The sequence below is a fragment of the Geospiza fortis genome, unplaced genomic scaffold, assembly GCF_000277835.1.
Source record: "Geospiza fortis unplaced genomic scaffold, GeoFor_1.0 scaffold485, whole genome shotgun sequence".
Taxonomy (NCBI): Eukaryota; Metazoa; Chordata; class Aves; order Passeriformes; family Thraupidae; genus Geospiza; species Geospiza fortis.
In genome coordinates this window covers 457,845-481,586 of record NW_005054457.1, presented here as the reverse complement: position 1 = coordinate 481,586, position 23,742 = coordinate 457,845, and the positions used below count along the sequence as shown (strand labels likewise).

Sequence of the window (23,742 nt, the reverse complement as noted above, 5' to 3'; positions counted from 1 at the left end):
TCAGCAATGTCCATCTGTCCCAGGGCAGGCAGTGACCCCTTCCAGACTGTGGGGCTGGAGCTCCTTTCTTTGACTTCTGGGCTTTTCTTTTAGTTATTTATTTATTTAGATGGTGGGGTGGGGGGGTGGGGGTTATGATGAATATTTTATAAAATTATTTCTTTTTAGCTCCTATATTTTCTGTGTTCCTATAATCTGTGATATAATGTACAAAACAGGAAACCACAAAAAATCGACATGTGCTGCTGTGTGTATGTTCTGTGTACATGTACTGTATATAAATATCTGTGGAGAGACAGCTTTAACACAAATATCCGAACATCCAGGGGGTCCTGGTGCCACCGGAGCCGTGTCCTGGTGCCACCACAACCCCAGGCAATGTTCACTGATGATGCTTTTGGTGAGTTTTTCTGGTGTACAGTGAGACGTGCTCGGAGTGTCCTCCTGTCCCCAGTGCCACCGGTGGCCTGGCTGTGACACCGGGGGTGCATGTGCCATTCCTGTCCCCTTCTGTGTCCCCAAGACTGCTGTACCCCCTGCAGACACGATGTATGTGGAGATTCCTCTCTCACCAATGTACTGTGTCCTCGTGCTCGCCTGGTTGAACGCTCCTGTGTTGTTTCTGTGGATGACCGTGACTCACAAATGATTAAAAGACCTTGATATTTTATTTTTTTTAATTTATTTTTTTATTTTTTTTCCTACACTTTCTGAACTTTTTCCAGTTCTCCACGAGTGTCATCCAAAGTAGTGTCGGTCCTGTAGAACTGTCAGAGAAGAAACAAATATATGTATATTGTCTGTGTATGTCTGTGTGTGCTTAAATAAAGTTTACTGAGGCTGAGGCAGCACCCGTGGGACTTGTAATCCAATACCCTGAAATTCCAGATATGTGATCCAATACCCTGTAATCCAATACCCTGCAATCCCCAATCTGTGATCCAATACCCTGTAATCCAATATCCTGAAATTCCAGATTTGTGATCCAAAACCCTGAAATCCAATACCCTGCAATCCCCAATCTGTGATCCAATACCCTGAAATCCAATACTCTGTAATCCCATATCCTGTAATCCATACCCTGTAATCCAATACCCTGCAATCCCAAATCTGTGATCCAATACCCCACAATCCCAGATTTGTGATCCAATACCCTGAAATCCCACTCCTGTAATCCAATACCCTGCCGTTCCAGTCTTGCAATACAACACCCTGAAATTTCAGATATGTAATCCAACATCCTACAGTCCAAAATTTGTAATCCAATCCCTGCAATCCCAGATCTGTTATCCCATCCCTGCAATCCCAGGTTTGTTATCCAACCCCCTGCAATCCCAGAATTGTTACCCAATCCCTACAATCCCAAATTTGTTATCCCATCCCTGCAATCCCAGATTTGTTCTCCAATCCCCGCAATCCCACATTTGTAACCCAATCCCTCCAATCCCAGATTTATAACCCCATCCCTGCAGTCCCGGTCCAGCTCTGCACCCAGGGAGGGGAAGCAGAGGAACCTCAGGTGGGCTGGAGCTGCTCTGGTTCCAGGGAGGAGCCAGGGGTGACATTTCACACAAGGTGTCCCCATCCCAAGGGGTTTATGCTCATGTCCTGCCACATCAGGAGCGTTTTTAGGGTCAGGTAGCAAAGGTGCCCCAGCAGTGGGCTGTCCTGATGGGCTCCACCAAGCCCTGGAGATGCCTGAGCAGGGCTGTAAACCCAGCCCTCAGGCAGGTGAGTTGTCCTCACCTCGCACCCCTGAGGCACCTCCCAGCAGTTTGCTGGACAAAAAGGCTGCTCCCAGTTCCTTCCAGGTGAGAACAAAACCTCCTCTCCTCCTTCAGCTGCAAAGGCTCTGCTCTCCTGTAGGGGTCCAGGGGTTTCCACACCTTTTCCAGAGCACATTTCCTGTCCCTGGCAAAGGGGGGACAGTGGGCACTGGGAATGCAGCCTGGTCATCCACCACAGCCCTCAGACAGGGAGGGGGGTTCCAAACAGAACAAAAGGCTTTGTTCTCTCAATAAATGAATATTGGGGTGTTTATAGACATCAGGATGGACTGGCCTTAGAATTTACCTTTCAGCTGCCTGGAAATCCGCCTGGTTTTTGAACGGTGCTGTAATGTTCATTTCCAGTTTCCTAGTGGCAGATTGCCCCACTGCTGGGTGGTGAGAGTGATGACACCTCACAGCTGCTGCAGGACCTGCTTGTGCTCGTGCGTGGCTTTGTCTGTGCCTGTGACATGAGCTGACTGTCTGTCTGTGCTGTGACAGGGGGCCTGAGGGGTTCTGTCATTGGGATTGTGCCTGAAATGGCTGGATTTGGGGAAATACTGTGTGACAGATTTGATTTGGGGAAATATTGTATTTGAACTCAGATTGTATTGTATTTGAACTCAGATTTCCTGAGTTCAGCTTGAAGCCATCACCTAATACCTGTAAGGAGGGGTGAGAGCTTCAGCCAGGGCTTTAGATGAGTGGGTTCTGTTCGTTCCTATTCTTATTTCTAAATAAGTGGGTTCTGTGGTCTTTGTTCCTATTCTTATTTACATGAGTGGGTTCTGTGCTCTTTTGTCCTGTTCTTATTTAGATGAGTGGGTTCTGTGCTTTTTGTTCCTATTCTTATTTAGATGAGCAGGTTCTGTGCTCTTTTCTCCTATTCCCATTGAGATGAGCAGGTTCTGTGCTCTTTGTCCTATTTCTATTGAGACCATTCTGTGCTCTTTTGTCCTATTCCTGTTTAGATGAGCAGGTTCTGTCCTGTTTTCTCCTATTCCCATTGAGATGAGCAGGTTCTGTCTTGTTTTCTCCTGTTCCCATTGAAATGAGCAGGTTCTGTGCTCTTTTCTCCTATTCCCATTGAGATGAGCAGGTTCTGTCTTGTTTTCTCCTGTTCCCATTGAGATGAGCAGGTTCTGTGCTCTTTGTCCTATTTCTATTGAGCAGGTTCTGTGCTCTTTTGTCCTATTCCTGTTTAGATGAGCAGGTTCTGTCCTGTTTTCTCCTGTTCCCATTGAAATGAGCAGGTTCTGTGCTCTTTTCTCCTATTCCCATTGAGATGAGCAGGTTCTGTCTTGTTTTCTCCTGTTCCCATTGAGATGAGCAGGTTCTGTGCTCTTTTCTCCTATTCCCGCTGAGATGAGCAGGTTCTGTCCTTTCCCAGCTCCAGCCCTTGTGTTCCACCCTCCACTCCAGCCAGACAACCTCACCCTGCCCTGTGCAGAGCGTCCTGCCCTGCACTACACGAAGCCAGTGAAGTTTCTCTCAATATTTCTCTGCACTGGGAGACACATTTTTGGTGTTTTCTCAGCTGAGCTGTGGCAGAACTCCAAGTGTTGAGTAATATTTAAGAGCTCATCTATTTTGGGCAGAAGACAAAGACGTGAGCCATGCCAAAGCACCATGGATACCAAAGCAGCAGATCCACGTGTGTGCCATGCCCAGGCTGGGCAGGATGGGCATTCTTGGCTCTTCCATGACATTCCCCTGGGCCATGAGGGCTCTGGAGCCATTCCAGTGTGTGTTCCCCAAGCCATGGGCAGTTCCTCTGCTCTCAGGATGGCCCAGGGGTGAATCCTGGCTCCTCAGGCTGTGGTAAGGCACAAGGCAGGGCTGATCTCATCCCGGGTTAGGTAGGAGGAGGTTGGATGGTTGGTTCTGAGGTAGCAGCTTTCAGTTCTGTGTGGAATTAACCACCAGCAGCTCTGAGGGGTTCACTGGGAGGGCGCAGGGCACTGAGCCCCCAGAGAGGGAGGATGGATCCCACATTCCTGCGTGGGAGCAGCTCCTGCTGCTGCTGGTGCCGTGGGAGGGTTCAGAGCTCCGGGGACACACGTGGGAGACAGGAGCCAGCTCACCCCTCTGTGATTTACATCCCAGCTCCCTCAGCCTGTTCTGAGCGTCCTGGCACTGCCTGTGTCCCACCCTGGCCTGGGCTGTGCCCTCAGGGCTCCCCAGAGCCCTGGCACCCACCCAGCCTGGAGGGGATTTACACCACAGATTTGGGATAAACACCCTGGAGAGGGAGCACATCCACTCCACACTGCCTACCCCACATCATGTTGCTGGGGTTCTGCATAAAAACCTGTTATCTGGTTTTTATTTGATTTTTATTTTGGTTTTGGTTGTTTTTTACTTTGGTTTTGTTGTTTTTTTACTCCCAGTCTCAGACCTTGCCAATAGTTTCCCAGTGGGATGGAGCTCCCTGGGTTTCAGCAGTCTGGGCCAGCAGCAGGAGCTCTGGAGGGATGATAACTCAGATGAAAACCTCTGGTCAGCACTCAACAGCTCCTTTGCTTTCCTGGTGGCTCTGCAAGAGTGTGAAAAACAGGGAGGTTATTTTCTGTTCCTGGTGAGGATGCTGGAAAGTGAGGATGCAGGAAAGTGAGGATGCAGGAAAGTGAGGATGCTGGAAAGTGAGGACGCTGCAAAGTGAGGACGTTGGTTGTTCCCCAGATCCTGGCACAGCCCAGTCTCCTCTCCCAATGGGTGTAGCAAATGCAGATTATGAGCAGCACCATGTCACCAGATGAACTCCATTTGCATCTTGCAGTTCATTGTCCCATTCCAGCTTTAGCCCATGCAGTCCCATCCCGCTTGTTTTTCTCTCTCCAGCCCACGGGGTTTGTGCTCTTGGGCTGAGATTTGGATCATTTGTCCTTGGTCCCCAGCCGGAGCAGGAATTGTTTTGTCTCCCTGCTCTGTGCACAGAGCTCAGCATCCCCTGATGTGAACCCAGACCCACACACTTTAAAGCAGCACAGAATCTGAAAAATAGAAAAGCTGAACCTGAAGGCGTCAGGAGATGGGGCCTGGTGCCAGCAGGGTCACTCAGGCAAAGCCAGGGGTAAAGCACCAGCCCCTGCTGGCAGTTCAGCCTCTGGGTTTGGACACAGGGAAAGGTCCTCCAGAGTAACAAATGTCCAGCAGGACCTTCCCAGCCATGGAGAGGCAAAGGCAGCTCGGGGTCTCATTTAGATCACAATCAGACCTTCCTGAGCTTCTCTGGTGTCTCCAGCTGAGCTGGGTGGCAGCTCCATTGTCTCATCCCTTCCTCTCTGGAAGCTCCAGAGTTTTCCCAGCCCTGCTGCTCCCTCTGGAGCGATGCCTCCCCTGGCTGTGGAGACAGGAGCACAGAGTCAGTGCCCCAGGGCTCAGGCTGTGCCTGTGTGACCCTCAGAGCAGCTCTTTGGCAGCAGCCAGAACTCTACCAAAACGAATCAGAACGGCACAAAACAATTTACACACACACATTTTAAATCAAATCTTTCAGAACTGCTGTTAAAATCGGTCAGAGGGTCTGTTAACGTCTCTCATTTGTGCCCCCATCTCATCTTTACATTTACAGGCCCCCATGAGGTTGGTGCTCCACACTCATTTCCACCTGCCAGCCAGGTGCCAGTTTGTCACCTGCCACCCAGTGCTCCCAGCCAGCTGCCAGTTTCTGCTGCTGTTTATTCATGCCCTGTGGTGGTGTTCACAGGGGTTTCAGGACAAGGGAAGAGATGAGAATCTTGACTCCATGTTTTAGAAGGCTGATTTATTATTTTATGATATATATTATATTAAAAGAAAATTATATACTAAAACTATGCTAAAGAATAGAAGAAAGGATTTCATCAGAAAGTTAGCAAGGAAGGAAAAGAAATGATAATAAAATCTTGTGACTGACTAGAGAGCCTGAGACAGCTGGACTGTGATTGGCCATTAATTAAAAACAACTACATGAGACTAATCAAAAGTGCTCTTGTTGCATTCTACAGCAGTAGATAAGTATTGTTTACATTTCGTTTCTGAGGCTTCTCAACTTCTCATGAAAAAAGATCTTAACAAAAACAATTTTCATAAAATATGTCTGTGAAAGTGTCCAAACCTGTCTTCCCCACTGTCCCTTAAATCCAGAGAACCCTGCATCACTGACTGACAGCAGGGCTGGGACATCCTGTGCAGCACCAGAGCAGGTCATTTCCCCCTGGGATGTTTTGATCTCCCATCCATGGTGTTCCCTCACTGCCCATCCTGCAGGCTGAGCTGTCTCTGACAGGTTCTGTATTTCAGCACTGACAGGTCTGGATGCAAACCAGTCTCAGTGCAGATGCCTCAGCTGATGGAGAGCATGGAGCTGCTGCAGGCTGGGACACTGGGCTGGCCCCGCTGTCCCTCTGGCACACCCTGCTGCCTTGGGGCACCCCAAACTGAGCCCCTTTTACACCCATTGCCTCGGGACCAGCAGGGTTGCTGCTCCATTGGCTGTAAATATGATTCAGAGATGAGTGGGAGAGAAGAGATTTATTAATTTGCTCCTCATTAGGAGTTTGAGAGTTCTGATTACCCCTCCAACACTGCCCTGGTTCCCTGCTGCCGTGGCTGGTTCCCCATTGCTTGGCTTGCAGCTCTGTGTTCCAGTTCCTTTCCCAAAGCGCTGCTTTGTACCCTTAATTTGTTATTTTGGGGTCTTATATTACACCTGTCACAACTTCCTGGGCCCAGCACAGCTACAAAACACGCAATGAATCAGCTCCAGGCTGGAATTTACTGCCTGCCCCCATCATTAGTAATCCCCACTCGCAGCACACTCATTATTACAGGCGAAGGCAGGACTTGGAGGAACATTTTTTTCACACCTGCACCTGTAACTTGCCGTGAATAGATTTGCAAAAATTGAGGGTTAGGTGTGCTGGGTCCTTAAACACTTGTTAGAAATCCCATCAATGGAGGGCTGTGCAGCCTGAGCCCGCTGCATGCCAATGAATCACTTTCTGTTTATCCTGGATCATTTCGGATTATTTCCATTCTGCCTTGGTTCAGATCACCCACATTCCTGATTCCAGATGAATCCCAAGCCCTATGTATTCTGACACCTAATTGTATTGCCTGGGAAATGGGATCACTGGGATGTGGAGGGGGGCCTGGGAGCTGTGCAGGAACATTCCATGACTCAAAAGGACATTTCAAGCCTCTCTGAATTATTTAACCTCCCTCAGACATGGCCCGGCCATTTCTCGGCAGAGTCTGGACAGCTCTGGTTTTTATAGCCCTGGGAGCAGCCAGGTGGGAGGAGAGGGAGAAACATTCCAGGGGCTGCAGGGCTGTGGGAAGGTGTGACGGTGTTCACCTTCCCTTGAGCCCTGGGAGGGGTCTCAGGTTGAGGGAAGAGACAAGGATCTGACTCCACTTTTCAGAAGGCTGATTTATTATTTTATGATATATATTACATTAAAACTATACTAAAAGAATAGAAGAAAAGGTTTCACCAGAAAGCTAGCTAAGCTAAGAATAGGTAGGAATGATAACAAAGGCAGCTGTCTTGGACTCTCTGTCCGAGCCAGCTGGACTGTGATTGGCCATTAATTATAAACATCCAAGATGGGCCAATCACAGATCCACCTGCTGCATTCCACAGCAGCAGATAACCACTGTTTACATTTTGTTCCTGAGGCCTTTCAGCTTCTCAGGAGGAAAAATCCTAAGGAAAGGATTCTTCATGAAAAGATGTCTGTGACAGGAAGGGATGGGGGGACAGCAGCAAAACCCCCTCAGCCCCCGGTGTCCCCTTCTGCAAGGAGCAGTGAGACAGCAGAGCTGGGGGGCTCCTATCCTCCTGCCCCAGGAACCTGGGCAGAGCCTTCAGGGATGGGGCTCTCCAAGCCTGGTGGGATCTGAATGCAGAGAGCTCTCAGAACTTTGGGCCTGCAAGCCAAAGATGAGAATTAAAGCCAGGATCTGATCAGAGACCTTGGAAAAAGCTCCCAAACTCAGGTGGTGGAAGTGAGAATGTGGATTTGGAATTTAAAGCAGAGACAGGTAAAGCTAAGTGGAGGAAAGTTTAGAGTTTTAGAGTTTAAGATGCAGAAAAATAAAAGTATTTACAAAGGTAACAAGTTTTAGAGTGTACTACTGTAGGTTTGTGTGCCATAACACGATTGGCTAAGAAAGCTCACACTGTAGCATGCGTCCATAAAACAAACTATTTAAGGATTGGGTCAAAAACATAAATATCCTTGTTAGCAGTGTTTTATTGGCCAATAAATGTGGCATTCCCTGAACATGATTCCTTTACCCAGTTTTTTCCTCCTAGGAAGCTGAGAAGCCTCAGAGAAAAGAAAAACAATTCTTATCTCATTTGCTTCCCCTGTGTTGTGCTCATGTGGAATGTGTGTGGAGATTGTTTATCCACAGGTGATTGTTCCATTGGATTCTGCTGTGAGTTGTTTTCACTCTTTGGCCAATCAGGGCCAAGCTGTGTCAGGACTCTAGAAAGTTAGGAGTTTTCATTATTATCTTTTCAGCATTCTGTAAGTATCCTTTCTGAATTCTTTAGTGTAGTATAGCATTCTTTAATATAATATAGTATCATAAAATAGTAAATTAGCCTTCTGAGAACATGGAGTCAGATTCATCATTCTCCCCTCGTTGGGATTGCCTGCATTTACAACAAATAAATCCTTAAAAGGCCTTGTAACTGAGGGTCTTGTGACCTTCTGAGCCATGTGGTGAAGATGTGAGCAGGATTCACCCTTCCTGCCTATGTAGAAGATATGAAAAATAAATTGCACCATCTAAAGCAACTCAGAGGTCCAATTCAAACTTCATTCCAAATTCACAGAGCAGCCAGCGTGTCCCACACTGGCGGCAATGAGCACAAAGGCTGGCAGCCACTCTGAGAACCTCCCTGGAGCTTTCTGTTCCTTGGGGCTGCAGGGAGATGGCCCTAGGCTGGCCATGGAGCACCTGGAGATCCAGGAGATCCCTGGGGCTGCTCCGGAGCCAGCTGTCAGATGGAAAGGGAGCCTTTTGTCTCCTGGAGATCCCATTCCTCACCATCCACTGATTCTGGCATTTTTGACTTGGCCTGATCAAAGTGGACAAGGACAGGACTGGCGTTGTCTCTTCTTTCTCTCCTAGAGACAGTGGGAGCCAAAATCTTGTGTTTGAGGCAGCGAAAGGCCACCAGGGCCTTTCTGGGTGTGATCACCCAGGATTAGCCGGGTGTTTTGGCATCTGGGACGTCACAGGGCTCCCCTGGCTTTGTGTGGGACAGACCCACAGCTTGGGACTCTCCTTCCCCGCTGCTGAGTGTTCCACTGGAAGGTTTCCTCCTGTTCCCATGCCAAGGTAAATTCCCCAAGTTTTCACTCCCCTGATTCCCATCTGCTGCACCCAGCCCTCTGCTGAGCTCCATGGATGGGCTTCAATCATCACCTGGAGCTCCAGAATGGATCCCTCTTCTTTCTGTGTGCAACAACAGGGTGACAGCATGAGTGACAGTGGCTGAGAGGAGAAGAAAGGAGCCCTGCCTGTTCCTGGCTGCCCTTTCACGGGGAGTCTGTCAGCTCTCAGGGATGTTTTGGCAGATACCTTTGAAAGCTGAGCTGAAAGCTGGGGAAGAGCTGGCAGGTACAGCCCAGCTGTCTGTGAAACTGGAGCTGCAGCTGCCTGCAACCAGCTCCTCTTTGAAGAACGTGTTTTTCTCTATTTATGATCAAGAACCGTTTGCATAAAGAGCCCTTCTGATTTCTTGTGTGGTGTCGCTGAGGATCTCAGGCTGCTTCTCTCCCCAAACAGGGAATTTCACCTCGATGCAGGCTCACCCTGGAGCTGGATTATGTGCCTTTGGCAGGGCTGCATTCGCTCTTAATCCTGCTTGCCAATTGCAAATAAGAAATTAAAATATTGTGAGAAGAACTGGAGACTCCTGGCAGCAGGGAGGGGACTTTGCAGAGGGATCTGTAATTCTGAACCATCTGTGATCTCTCCACAACAACATGGTCAGAGTCTGGCAGATGGAGAGCTTGAGCACTCCCAAAAATCCCAAAAATCTACTGCTCCAGCAAAGCCAGTGCGTTGAGCACAGTTTATCTGCCAAAGTTCCTTGGGAGGGACTCATGATCTGCTGTGAATGCAGGTTCCGTGATGAGGGGAAAGAATGATGGATCTGACTCCATGTTCTCAGAAGGCTAATTTATAATTTTATTATATTAAAGAATAATAAACTAAACTATACTAAAGAATACAGAAAAGATACTTACAGAATGCTAAAAAGATAAAAATGAAAACTCGTGACTCTCTCCAGAGTCCTGACACAGCTTGGCCCTGATTGGCCAAAGAGTGAAAACAACTCACAGCAGAATCCAATGGAACAATCACCTGTGGGTAAACAATCTCCAAACACATTCCACATGTGAGCACAACACAGGAGAAGCAAATGAGATAAAAATTGTTTTCCTTTTCTCTGAGGCCTCTCTCACTGTCTTTCAGTTTCCCAGGAGGAAAACCCTGGGTGAAGGAATTTTTTCAGAGAATGTGAATTCCACAGTCATCAGAAAAGAGGTTTTGGAGCCACAGGGCTCAGGTTTCCTTTCCAAGGCATCACCTTGGTGTTCCCATGGAGCAGAGCTGCCAGAACCCGACCTGGGGCAGGCCACGGTTGTGTTAAACCTGGGATTTTCTGCCTGGCAGGTGAAAACCAGGAGCAGCTCCTTCCTCTCCTCCATGAGTGGCTGCAGGGCAGGGAGCAGCATTCCAACCCTGGGAAAGGATCCATGGAGCTGGGAGCCCTTGGCCAGGGACAGATCTTCTCGTGGCACCTCTTGTGCCTCCTGGAGAGTCCTGCCAGCCAGTGAATGAGCAGAGAGCTGGGGCTGCCAGTGACTCCTGTGGTGCCACGCAGCCCTGGAGCTCAGCCCAGAGCCACAGAGCTGAGTCCAAGCCCATTTCCTGCCAACACTGGGAGTTTGTGATGGATTTCAGTGGCACTGCCTTGGACCTGCTGCAGAAAATCAACCGGTGTGAGCAATGCAGAGCAGCCCACGGTGCTGCTGCTCACCTGCCCCTGCTGGAAAGGCGGTCTGCAGCTCTCCCCTGAACCTGGAATGGACTCAAGATGTGTTAGAACCCTCTTCTCTTCTCTTCTCTTCTCTTCTCTTCTCTTCTCTTCTCTTCTCTTCTCTTCTCTTCTCTTCCTCTCCATCTCTTTTCCCTTTTCCTTCTCCTCTTCCTTTCCCTCCTCCTCCCATGCCCAGTTTCTGTCCCCAGAAGGAATGCAGCCTGGGAACTGCTCCCTGACTCCAGGATTTGCTGCTGGGAGTTCTTTCAAGCCCTGGGATCAGGACAGGACCAGGCTGAGCTCAGGGATCACCTTCCAGCTATGATAAGGAAAATATTTGTATTTTATATTTGTGTAAAATATTTGTGCAGGCAGAGAGCTGCAGATCTGCTGAGCCCAGCTGTGCTTCAAGCCCCATTTCTGAGGAGGGCTGAGCTCTGTGTGTGGCCAGGTCTGTGCTGACAGTTCCTGGATTGTTCTTTGGAAACACAGCCCTTCAGCATTCCCTTCAGGAGCTCCACTGCTACCTCTGCGTGTCCTGTCAGCACAGGGCCCCTGTTGTTTCAGCCTCAGATAAGGCACCAGGGTTTATTGCAGTACCACTAACTGGGGTGCAGGGTGGTATTTTCTGGGGTCCCTCATGGCAGGAATGATGAATCTGACTCCATGTTCTTAAAAGGATTATAACATATCATATCATATCAGATTATATTTACAGAAGGCTACAAAGAATGATCATGAATCTCATGACTCTCTGCAGAGTCCAACACAGCCTGACTGTGATTGGTCATTGAGTTAAAACCATTCACATGAAACAATCAAACAATCACCTGTTGGATAAACAATCTCCAACCACATTCCAAAGCAGCAAAACACAGGAGAAGCAAATGAGATAATTATTGCTTTCCTTTCTCTCTGAGGCCTCTCAGCTCCCCAGAAGAAGAAATCCTGGGCAAAGAGGATTTTTCAGAAAATATGAATGTGACAGCTGAGTTCAGATCTGCTCGGATAGCAGGAGTGCTCAGTCTATAAAAGGCATCTCCTCATCTTCATCTTAAAGCAGGAACCTAAAAATAGAGCCAGTTCACAGATAGGTGATGAGAACAACCTGAGGTTTGGATTAGGGAGCAGAATGGGAATTAGGAGTTTGAAAGTGCCTGTGTTGGAGGGAGCTGTGGATAAAAGTTTGTGAGGTAGATTTGGGCCAGAGAAGGCAGCTTGGGGAGTCCTGCTCCTCCTCTCTGTGTGGAAGGCATGGATGGAAAGGCTGGGTTCAGAAGGGAGAGCAGGCAGTGCTGTTGTCCCAGGGTCACCCTGGGTGTCACTGTCACAGCCTTCTGAGGGGTCACAGGAGGCAGGACACAGGACACAGCCCTGGGGTTTTGTGGGGAGGAGAAATCAGAGCCAGAGGGACAGAGGGGAGTCCTGGAATGCTCAGGAGGAGCATGGAGAGCTTCAGGCTCTTGGGGCTGCAGGAACCTCCCTGAGCTCCTGCTGTCCCTCAGCCCCCAGGGCAGGGCTTGTGCACCCACAGGCTGCCAGAAATACCCTCAGCTCAGCCCAGTTTGTGCTGGGAGCTGAGGGAAACTGGGACACCCTGAGTGAGGGCAGCAGGAGCTGCTCAGTGAGGGCTGGGTCACCCTTGGAGCTCCCTGAGCCCGGGCTGGGGACAGAGGTGACACCCCCACAGCCCTGTGGCTCTGCTGAGGGGACACAGCTCTGATGCCAAGCTCTCTCACCTTTTCCTTCTCAAGGCCTTCTGACCTTTCTGCAGCTTCAGGTGATGCCTTCAGTTTTATCTTTCATATTTCCCAGGCTCTGCACTGCATTGGTAAATAACTCTGAACTCCACAGAAAGTGTCAGCAAGGTCTCCTCACAGCTCAGGCACACAGAACAATCCTTTCCCAGCCCCAGAACCAAGGACACCGCTGCAGCTTCAGCCCCAAAAAGTGCAAACAGCAGGGGATGGAGCAGAGAACCTGGGAGGGTGGGACTGCATCCCCTGGAGCTGGGATTGGACACTGAACCCCAGCGTGGAAATGGACCAGAATTCATAAAAGGGTGAGAACTCCTGACCCTGAGTCCATCCTGGATCCATCCTGGGTGCAGCCCTGGCTGGGCTCTTGCACTGCCCCAGGTGGATCCTTTGAAGGTTTTTTTAATAAATCCCCACTTTATTCCTTTAACTGTGTCCAGCCTCTCCAAACATCACAGGTGCAGATCCAGCTTGTCCTGTGCCCACCCAAGGGCAGAGCTTTGGCTGCTGAGAGCTCCCAGCCCAGCCCAGGGAGCTGCTCAGAGGGAAGGGCAGCCCCAGCACGGAGCCAGGAGTGAGGAGCTGTGCCATGGATGGGTTTTGGGAGGAAGCTGGGAAGGTCTGAGCTGGGAATGTCTCCAGCAGGGTCCCATCAGGGCAGGAGCTGTGCAGCAAGGACTGGCCATTCCCCCAGGACAGCTCTGCAGGATGCAGCACTCTTCCTCTTCCTCCTCCTCTTCCTCTTCCTCCTCCCCTGGCACTCCCTGAGCAGCTCTGGGGCCCAGCAGGGACAATGCTTCTGCCACAAACCTGCTCCAGCCACCCCCCGTGCCTGCCAGGGAGCAGAATAAAGGACAGTTTCCCAGAGAAGCCGGATTTATTTGTGCCTTTGTGGCTCTGTTCTGAAAGCACAAATAATATCCCTGAAGAAGCGGCATGGAGTCCATCAGCTTCCAGCTGCTCAGAGCCTCCCTGAGCTGGGGCTGTTCTCATCCTCCTCCTGCAGGAATTGATTGAATCCGAGATAAACAGATCAGGCCATTGCTGTTCTCTGCTCTAAACCCTCTGAAAAACAGGTCCTGTGCCTCAAACCAGAGCTCCAGAGAGAGGAGGAGGTCCTGGCAGGGAGAGCAGGAGGGCAGCCCACAGCTGGAACTGCTCCCTGCCCCACAGCTGGACCCGCTCCCTGCCCCACAGCTGGAACTGCCCCCTGCCCCACAGCTGGAACTGCCCCCTGCCCCACAGCCTCCCCTTGCCCAGGGGATCCCAGGGATGGAGTTTGGGAGGCTGCTGGGTTTGGGGTTGGATTTGGGTTTGGGTCAGGGTTTGGGTTTGGGTTAGGGTCAGGGTTAGGGTTAGAGTTTGGGTTAGGGTTTGGTTTTGGGTTTGGTTTAGGGTTAGGGCTAGGGTTTGGGTTTGTGTTAGGGGTAGAGTTTGGGTGCCTTTTTAGGGACAAATGGCTTGGAGGAATGTCACAGAATTCCAGGATGGTCTGGTTTGGAAAGGAAGCTAAAACTCATCCAGTGCCACCCCAGCCATGGCAGGGACACCTTCCCCTGTCCCAGGGACACCTTCCCCTGTCCCAGGGACACCTCCCACTGTCCCAGGTGCTCCCAATCTCAATGTCCAGCCTGGCCTTGGGATCCAGGGGCACCCACGGCTGCTCTGGGAAATCCATTCCAGTCTCTCCCCACCCTCCCAGGGAGGAATTCCTTCCTATGTTTTCCTAAATATTTTAAAGACGAAAAAGAAGCTTTCCTTCTCTTTTGATTTGCAAAGTTAATCTGGCAGGAAGTGAATTGAGGAGCTGGGACCTGCCAGGACTTCCCCCAGGCACGTTCCAGGAGCTCCTGTTCAGCTGGAAGGATAAATCCTGCTGGGACATCTGTGGAAGTGTCTTGTGAAGAGCAAAGCTCTTTGATTATCCTGTTGCTATTTGTCAAATGCAAAGGAGCGTGTAAAAAATCATTTTCAGCCTTCAGAACTGCTCTCCTTTTGCTCTGCTTTTGATGTCTGAAGAGAAAATAGCCCTGTGAAGCAACTTGATTTCTTCAGAGCTATTAACCAGTCTTGCAGGGTCCCAGGGTGACATAACAGGTCTGCTCTGACTCATTCCATTTAAGAGTGTCTCCTTCCAGACAGAAATAGCTCAGTGTGCAGCCATAAAAAACATGAATCAATTAATGTCTTCTATTAACCAGAAATGCAGATAAATCTCCTCAATCGTGGGAATGCAAATTCCTGGCTCCTCTTCCTTCTCCCTTCCCCTGCTCTTTGTATTTGGCTCCTTCCTTAACTGAACTTTTCTGGGTGTTGACTCCAGGCCCACGTGGTTATTTCTTGTGGTTATTTCTCGTGGGCTCTTTTTGTGGTTATTTTTTGTGGTTCGTTTTTGTGGGTTATTTTGGTGGTTATTTTTGGTGGTTATTTTTTGGTGGGTTTTTTTGTGGTCATTTTTGGTGGTTATTTTCTTTGGGTTTTTTTTGGTGGGTTTTTATTGTGATTATTTTTGGTGATTATTTTTCGTGGTTATTTTTTGTGGTTATTTTTTTGGTGGTTATTTTTGGTGATTATTTTCTTTGGGTTTTTTTGTGGTTATGTTTGGTGGTTATTTTTGGTGGTTATTTTTTGGTGGTTATTTCTTGTGGTTATTTTTTGTGGTTATTTTCTTTGGCTTTTTTTGTGGTTATGTTTGGTGGTTATTTTTGGTGATTACTTTTTGTGGTTATTTTTGGTGGGGTTTTTTTGGTGGTTATTTTTTGGTGGCTATTTTTTGGTGGTTATTTTTCATGGTTATTTTTTGGTGGTTATTTCTTGTGGTTATTTTTTTGGTTATTTTTGGTGCTTTGTGTTTTTTTTTTGTGGTTATTTCTTGTGGTTACTTTTTGTGGTTACTTTTTGGGACTGGTTATTTTTCATGGTTATTTTTTGGCGGTTATTTCTCTTCCAGCTTTATTATTCTGTGATTCTGAGCCAGCTCTGGGGCTGTGTGGGGCTGGGGCTGCAGGAGGCAGCAGGGCCCCATGGCAGGGGAAGGAAGGAGACAGGGAGGGTGCACAGAGCAGGAGGAGCTGGGGAGCCAAAGAATCCCAGATCTCAGGATGGTTTGGGTTGGGAGGGACCTTAAAACTCTTCTCATCCCAGCCCTGCCATGGCAGGGACACCTCCCACTGTCCCAGGTGCTCCCAGCCCTGTCCAGCCTGGCCTTGGGCACTGCCAGGGATCCAGGGACAGCCCCAGCTGCTCTGGGCACCCTGCCCACCCTCACAGCGGTGAATTTCTCCCAAATATCCCCTCTCAATCTGCTTTCCTTCAATTTAAAGCCCTTCCCCTTTGTCCTGTGCCTCCATCCCTTGTCAATCATCTCTCTCCATCTTTCCTGTAGCTCCTTCAGGTCCTGGAAGGAATAAAAACAAACGCATGAACAAGTGCAGTGTTCCCATGTGTGAGCAGCTCTGGAAAATGGGAATTCCAGGGGCACCTGCAGTGCCGTGGACTCAGCAATGCTGCTGTGCAGAATTCACCCCAGGCACAAATAATTTCCTCCTGTGCCCTGGTTCTCCATGTGCTGGGGAGAGGAACCCCTTCTGCACTCCCTCTGCTCTGGGAGAGGAGATCTCAGCAATCCTGGGGTCAGTTTAACTCCAAAGCTCAGTATCAGTCTGTCTGGCAGCTCCTCTGCACCTGCTGCTAGGTGATAATGACTTGAAGAACAGAATTAATTAGGCTGAACCCTTCCGTGCTTCTTGTATCTCTCAAGGTGGATTTTTCTCTCTTTACTTTTTTAATACTCAGGAAAAAAAAAAGTTTCATCCTTTTCCCAGGAAGAAATACCAAGGGAAGGATTTGCCTGTATTTTATTAACCATTGAATTGCTTTCAATGGTTAATAAATTTAATTTTCATTTTATTTTTAAGTTTAGTTATTTTATTTTTAAATTTATTTTTAATTTTAATGTTTTAATTTTTTTTCCAATTGCTTTCAAGCAGGGTTTGATGGGGCTCTCAGGGTGTCCATATTTTCTTCTACCTTTTAGTCTTATACCAAAGAGCAAAATATTTTCTTCCACTTTTTAATCTTATGCCAAAGAGCAAAATATTTTCTTCCACTTTTTAGTCTCAGACCAAAGAGAAAAAGCCCCAGATGAGCCCTGCCTGCTCTGGGGGGACAGAGGTGACAGCAAGGGGTGCAATCCCCTGCACTGATGGCCCAGTCCCTGCTCAGGGACCCCTCACACCGACCCCATGGCAGATCCCATCCTGTCAGCCCTGGGGGCACATCTGGAATGATTTTCCCCCTCTGCCCAGCCCTGGGGGCACATCTGGGGTGGTCCTGCCCCTGTGCCAGGGTCACTTCTCTATCCAGACTGGGTGGCAGCTGCCTCCTGATGCATTCAGTGGATATGAACTGCAGCTGAGGGCTCTCAGATTGGCTGCACAGGCTGTGAGCCACGTTATTCAGCAGAAAGCAGAGGCTGGGATTGCTCAGGACAGGTCTAGGGAAGGTTTCCCCATCCCTGGAGGTGTCCCAGGCCAGGCTGGACAGGGCTGGGAGCAGCCTGGGACAGTGGGAGGTGTTCCTGCCATGGCAGGGGTGGCTCTGGATGGGCTTTGAGGTCCCTTCCAACCCGAATCATTCTGTGATTTTCTGTTTCATTTGTAATTATCATTATTGTTGACTAATGGGATTTCAGTAGGGCCTCAGAGCTTTGATCCGCACTGTGTGGCTGCAGGACAGGGAGCTGCTCCCCGAGGTGCTGAGGATTTCAGCGGTGATGACACAAAAGTGTTGTTGCACCCAATGTAAACCCCTGAGAGCCGCAGTGGCCCCAGAGCCTGAGTTCAGACACTCTGCTCAGGCTGGGGTGGGTTGAAATTGGCCCATTTTTCCTCCATTACAACAAAATCCCCTGGAATTATCAGTTCAGATGGGGCTGCTGGTGCTCAGAGAGGTGGCGTGGGCAGGGCAGGTCCCCAGAGAGCAGGGACAGACTCAGTGTGACCGTGTCACAGGGGTTTGCAGGCTGGGGAAGAGATGAGGGTCTGACTCCATGTTCAGAAGGCTTGATTTATTATTTTATGATATATATTATAGTAAAACTATAATAAAAGAGTAGAAGAAAAGGTTTCATCAGAAGGCTAGCTAAGAATAGAAAAAGAAAGAATGATAACAAGGTTTGTGTCTCGGACAGAGAGTCTGAGCCAGCTGGGCTGTGATTGGCCATTAATTAGAAACAACCACATGAGACCAATCACAGATGCACCTGTTGCATTCCACAGCAGCAGATAATCATCGTTTACATTTTGTTCCTGAGGCCTCTCAGCTTCTCAGGAGGAACAATCCTAAGGAAAGGATTTTCCATAAAAGATGTCTGTGACACCTCAGCTGTGACCCCACTGAGGTTCCTGTCCCGCCCACCAGCAATCCAGCTGCTGGGACACCTGGGGACACCTGGGGACCCCTCCTGCCCATTTCCCCCCTCCCAGGGGTTGATTGCCCTGTTGTGTTGGGCTGTGCTCCCCTCCTGATCCCAGCCCTGCTGAGCACCCTCCCATCACCCAATTAACACCAGGGCTGTAATTACTGCCATTATCGCATTACTGCCATTATTCCTGTTCCAAAGCAGCGTTTTTGTCCCTCATTATGCTGTTTCTGTTGTGCCCATGATTCAGATAAGGAACCAGACGCTCTGCCTTGCTTCAGAGCTCCCTGGTTCTGGTCGCTGCCACATCCCCTGTGCAAAACCAGCCCTCACCCCGGAGCACTTAAAAACCCAATGAGAGCAGGCAGAGCAGCACCATCCTCATCTCCCAGCAGCTTCAGGAGAATCCCCCACCCCTCAGGATACCCAAGGTCACTTTGCCAGGTTTCCCAAGGATCTGGGAGAGCTCCTGACATTGCTGTGTTGTTTTCCTGGTGCCTCCTGAAGCACCCACCCAGCCAGGCAGGTGTTTACCCTGCGTGTCCTCTCACTTAAATGCAGGTTGTTTTTTTTTTTTCAAAATCCCAGGCTATAAATAAATGAGTGAAGAAGAAAGATGTTGAGAATAAGAGACATGGAGGGGCTGGAGCGTGTCCAGGGAAGGGAATGGAGCTGGGAAGGGGCTGGAGCAGCTGAGGGAGCTGGGAAGGGGCTCAGCCTGGAGAAAAGGGGGATCAGGGGGAAATTCTGGCTCTGCACAGCTCCTGACAGAGGGGACAGCCCCAGGCTGGGCTCTGCTCCAGGGAACAGGCACAGGAGCAGAGGGCACGGCCTCAGGCTGGGCCAGGGCAGGCTCAGGGTGGATATTGGGAATATTTCTGCACAGAAAGGGTGGCCAAGCAATGGAAGGGGCTGCCCAGAGAGGTGGTGAAGTCCCCAGCCCTGGCAGTGTTGAAAAAACGTGTGGAGGTGGCACTTGAGGACGTGGATTAGTGGCGACCTTGGTGGTGTGGGCAGCCCCAGCTGCTCTGGGCACCCTGGGCCAGGGCCTGCCCACCCTCCCAGGCAGGATTCCTTCCCAATATCCAACCCGAATTTCCCTTTTTCAGTGTGAACCCACTCCCCCTCGTCCTGTCTCTCCAGTTCCTGATGAGGAACAGGTCCTGATGAGTTCCTGCAGCCCCTGGAAGGGCTCTGAGCTCTCCACACAACCTTCTCCTCCCCAGGCTGGGCAATCCCAGCTCTCCCAGCCTGGCTCCACAGGGGAGGTGCTGTCACTGGGAGGTTTGCTGAAAAATCCCTTCCCCAGGATTTCTTCTCCTGGCAAGATGAGAACCCTCAGCTTCTCCATGTTCTGCTCCTCTGGAATGGGATTTGGAGAATTGTTTACCCAGCATGTGAATTGTTTTAACTTAATGGCCAATCCCTGTCCAGCTGTGTCGGACTCTCTGGTCAGTCACAGGTTTTTATTATTCATTCCTTTCCAGCTTTCTGATGTCTCTCTTTCTTTAGCATAGTTTCAGTATATAATATAATAAATATAATGTAATGTAATGTAATATAACATAGTATAACGTAATATAACGTAATATAACGTAATATAACGTAATATAACGTAATATAACGTAATATAACATAATATAATATAATATAATATAATATAATATAATATAATATAATATAATATAATATAATATAATATAATATAATATAATATAATATAATAATCAGCCTTCTGAGAACTTGGAGTCAATTCTCATCTCTCACCTCATCCTGGGGACCCTCACACCACCCCAACAAGGTGCTCCAGTCCATTTATCAACCTCCAGGTTTCCTCTGAAACTGTTCCCACATCTCCTTGTCCCTGATGTTGGGGACACCAGAGCTGGGCACTGTTCCCGTGGGGTCTCCCAGTGGCAGAATCCCCTCCTGGCCCTGCTGCCCACACCCCTTTGGAAATTCCAGCCCAAATCCCCAAATCTGGGATCACCAATCCCAGCAGCACAGCTGGTTTTAGTAAGAGCAGAACCAGGCTGAATTTTTAACAGGGACCATCCAATTCTCAATCTGGATGCCTCTGGAGCAGGTCCAGCACGTGGAGTTTGCAGTGTGACACAGGAGATGGGATTATTGCTCCCTGAAACCCACAGAGATTCTCCAAATCTGCCACTTGCTGTTAGAATGCTGCACAAGCCCTGGGAGAATGGCAGCGTCTTTACTCAAAAGGTTAAGCAAAACATAATGAATGGAAAAGATGAGCTGTGACAGGACTGAAACAGGAATTTTCAACTTTTGAAAAGTATCCAGATATTTAAGGCCTTTTAAATGAACTGGAGATGTTGTGTGAAATCCATTCGGTATGGAAACACTGAAAGGCACTTTTAAAACTCCAATGAAACCAACCTTTTCGAAAGCATTCCACAAAGACTTTTAAAGAGTCAGCTGTGTCTGAAACAAAACCCAAACTTGGCAAATCTTGCTGACCTTCCAGGAAGTGCTGAGGGTCACAGGGGCAGAATTCACCCAGAATTTCCTTGGCTTTCCCCATTGCTGACTTCTCCAGAGGAGCAGATTATTCAATTTTGTCCTTCCTTTAGATGCAGCCCTGGGAAAGGAGCTGTGGGTCCTGCTGATCCCACAGGAGAGGACACCTCCAATGCTCTGTTAGCCAAGGCTTGGCTGTGTCCATCACATCCCCATCTCTCACAGGAGCTGCATTTTGGGGTGGTTGGACCCCAGGACACAGCAGACAAACCAGATGCCCCCTAGCCCTGGAAAAGGAGCTGTGGGTTCAGCTCCTGCTGATCCCACAGGAGAGGACACTCCAATGGTGCTTGGCCAAGGCCTGGCTGTGTCCATCACACCCACATCCCACAGGAGCTGCATTTTGGGGTGGGTTGGGGTTCAGAGCGGGGCACACAAACCTGGAAAAGGAGCTGTGGGTTCAGCTCCTGCTGATCCCACAGGAGAGGACACTACAATGGTGGCTGGCCAAGGCCTGGCTGTGTCCATCCCACAGGAGCTGCATTTTGGGGCTGGGCTCCAGAACAGGGCACAAAAACCTGGAAAAGGAGCTGTGGGTTCAGCTCCTGCTGGTCCCACAGGAGAGGACACTCCAGTGGTGCTTGGTGAAGGCCTGGCTGTGTCCATCACACCCACATCCCGCAGGAGCTGCATTTTGGGGTGGGATGGACCCCAGGACAGGGCACAAAAACCTGGAAAAGGAGCTGTGGGTTCAGCTCCTGCTGGTCCCACAGGAGAGGACACTCCAGTGGTGGCTGGCCTAGGCCTGGCTGTGTCCATTACACAGGAACTGCACTTTGGGGTGGTTGGACCCCAGGACAGGGCGCACAAGCCAGGTGTCACCTGGGGCTCTGCTCCTGCAGGTGACAGAGACTCCTTGGGCAGCTCCCCAGGGGCACAGGCTGAGCCCCTGGCTCTGCCTTGCCCACCAGGAGAACCAGTTTGTGCTGGGACAGCCCCAGGGAGGCTCCCACCCTTCCGGGAGGGTGAATGGCTCCGTGAGTGCCCCAGATCCAGCAGAGTCATGTGGCTCCAGCTTTATTTGCTGTTATTGCTGCTTTCAAGTGGAAAATTGATATAATAGCAGTCCTTTCTCAGCACACAGCAGTCTGCACATTTGTACAATGTTCTTTGAGGACGATCAGCAGCCACTGGCATAGAAAAGTGACAGATGCTGTCTGCAAATAATGAGCTGAAGCAGTTTCCTTTGGAAGGGAACTTAAGCAAAGTCCCTTTGAGTTTGAAAAGCCAGAGAGGTTCCCATGTGTCCCCAGAAGCTGCTCAGAAAAGGCATTTTCTCGTGGCTTATGTGGCATAATTATTCTGTGACTGTTTCTCTCACACCAGCTCCTCTGGAGAGAGGGAATGACCCAGTTCCTGTTTACTGAGCCTCTCCTGCTGGGGACAGGCAGGAAAGAGAATGAAGTTTATGGTTCTGTTCCCTCCTCCAGCGTTCCAGATCTGCCCCAATGCCAGGGATGAGGAGCACAGTGGGGGATGAAGCACATCCCACACCTTGGGGATGCTCACATCCCTTCCTTGCAGCTCACACCAGAACTGCTGCAGCCCCTGAGGGCTGTGAGGAGTCTCCCACTTGTGAGGCTGAAGGAAGAGCACTGGGAGGTTCCATCCCAAGCCTTTGGTCCTCTCTCCTTCCTCCCAGCTTTACCTGGTGTGACCGTGTTCACAGACATCTTTTATGGAAAATCCTTTCCTTAGGATTTTTCCTCCTGAGAAGCTGAGAGGCCTCAGCAACAAAATGTAAACAATGGTTATCTGCTGCTGTGGAATGCAACAGGTGCGTCTGTGATTGGTCTCATGTGGTTGTTTCTAATTAATGGCTAATCACAGCCCAGCTGGCTCGGACTCTCTGTCCCACACACAAGCCTTTGTTATCATTCTTTGCTATTCTATTCTTAGCCAGCCTTCTGATGAAATCCTTTCTTCTATTCTTTTGGTATAGTTTTAATATAATATATCATAAAATAATAAATCAGCCTTCTGTAACATGGAGTCAGATCCTCATCTCTTCCCTCATCCTCAGACCCCTGTGAACACCGTCACACTCCTCAACCACAGCCCCATCCCTGCAGCCCCTGCCTCTGTTCTTATCCTCCCTCAAACCCCCACCACGGATGGAAAAGGCATTTCCCAGGCACAGAGAGCCCAGCAGGACATGCAGGGGCCCCATTCGGAGGGGCTCTGTGTGCCCTTGGAAGTCAGAGCTGCCCTCTCCAGCAGCTGCAGAGCAGCCTCGGGGCCTGCACGCACGTTCCCTCCAGGAGAAACTGTCTGAAAGCAAGTGAGGACAGGAGGAGGCTGACCCAGAGCCAGGCAGGGGTTTAACCCTTCCTCCAGGCAGGCTCTGGAGCCAGCAGCACGTGGATAACACATCCAAAAACATCTCCAGAACATCCCTGTGGGGAGGGAATGGATCCAAAGGACAAGGACCTGCCCTGGAGGATGGGTCTATGTGTGCAGATGCAAGGGCAAGGCAGCAGCTGGAGGAGAACGTGAAGCCCTAAAAAAGCAGCTCTGAGGACAGGCAGGGGCAGGGGCTTGGCCCCGGCCTGGGGCAGGGACAAACAGCTCCTCTGCATTGTCTTGGGTTATTTTTATCTGCCTTTGGTGCCTCTGAAGGGAGGCCGAGCACCCCCGGTGTCAGAGGATCCCAGAGCTGCCTTTGCCCCTTCAGTCTGTGCGATTTCCCAGATGAACAAGCAGAGCAGGGCTTTGGGAAGGGCTCCCATGGGAAAAGGAGCCTCCAGGAGCTCTGTCCCTGTGTTCCCTTTCTCTGTGGGGCTGCAGCACACGGGAGAGGGTGCTGTGGGTGCCCATGAGGCCACGGGTGCCCACCCTGGTGGGATGGAGCGGCCGTGTCCTGCTGTCCCCTCTGGGATTTGGGGACAGCAAGCCCGATTTGGGGCTCACGATCTCCTCCTGCCATGGAAACGGGCTCCTGGTGCAGTCAGACAGCTGGGCAGGGTTTGAAAGCATCTCCTAGGGCACCAGAGCTGGAGGGAGGGGAGCTGGGGGGCTGGGAGGGAGCAGGCAGCGGGCAGAGCCCGAGGAGCTCTGAGGAGGAGGAGGATGGATGGCCTGGCATCCCCCCCTCCTTCCAGCATCCCCGCATCCCTCCCACGGCAGCAGCATCACACCCTCCCTCCTTCCCTCCCGCAGCTCCCTGCGCCTGCAGAGGGCTCTCCTTCCTCCCCCCCC

At 50.0% G+C, this 23,742-nt stretch overlaps 1 protein-coding gene across 1 annotated transcript in view; it reads left to right on the top strand.

The window, feature by feature from the left end:
* The window catches only part of SHISA6 (shisa family member 6), a gene marked incomplete at its 5' end in the record, with an annotated part of 145,833 nt that overhangs the window by 31,274 nt on the left and 90,817 nt on the right, over positions 1-23,742 (top strand). The gene's annotated exons all lie outside the window — the stretch shown is intronic.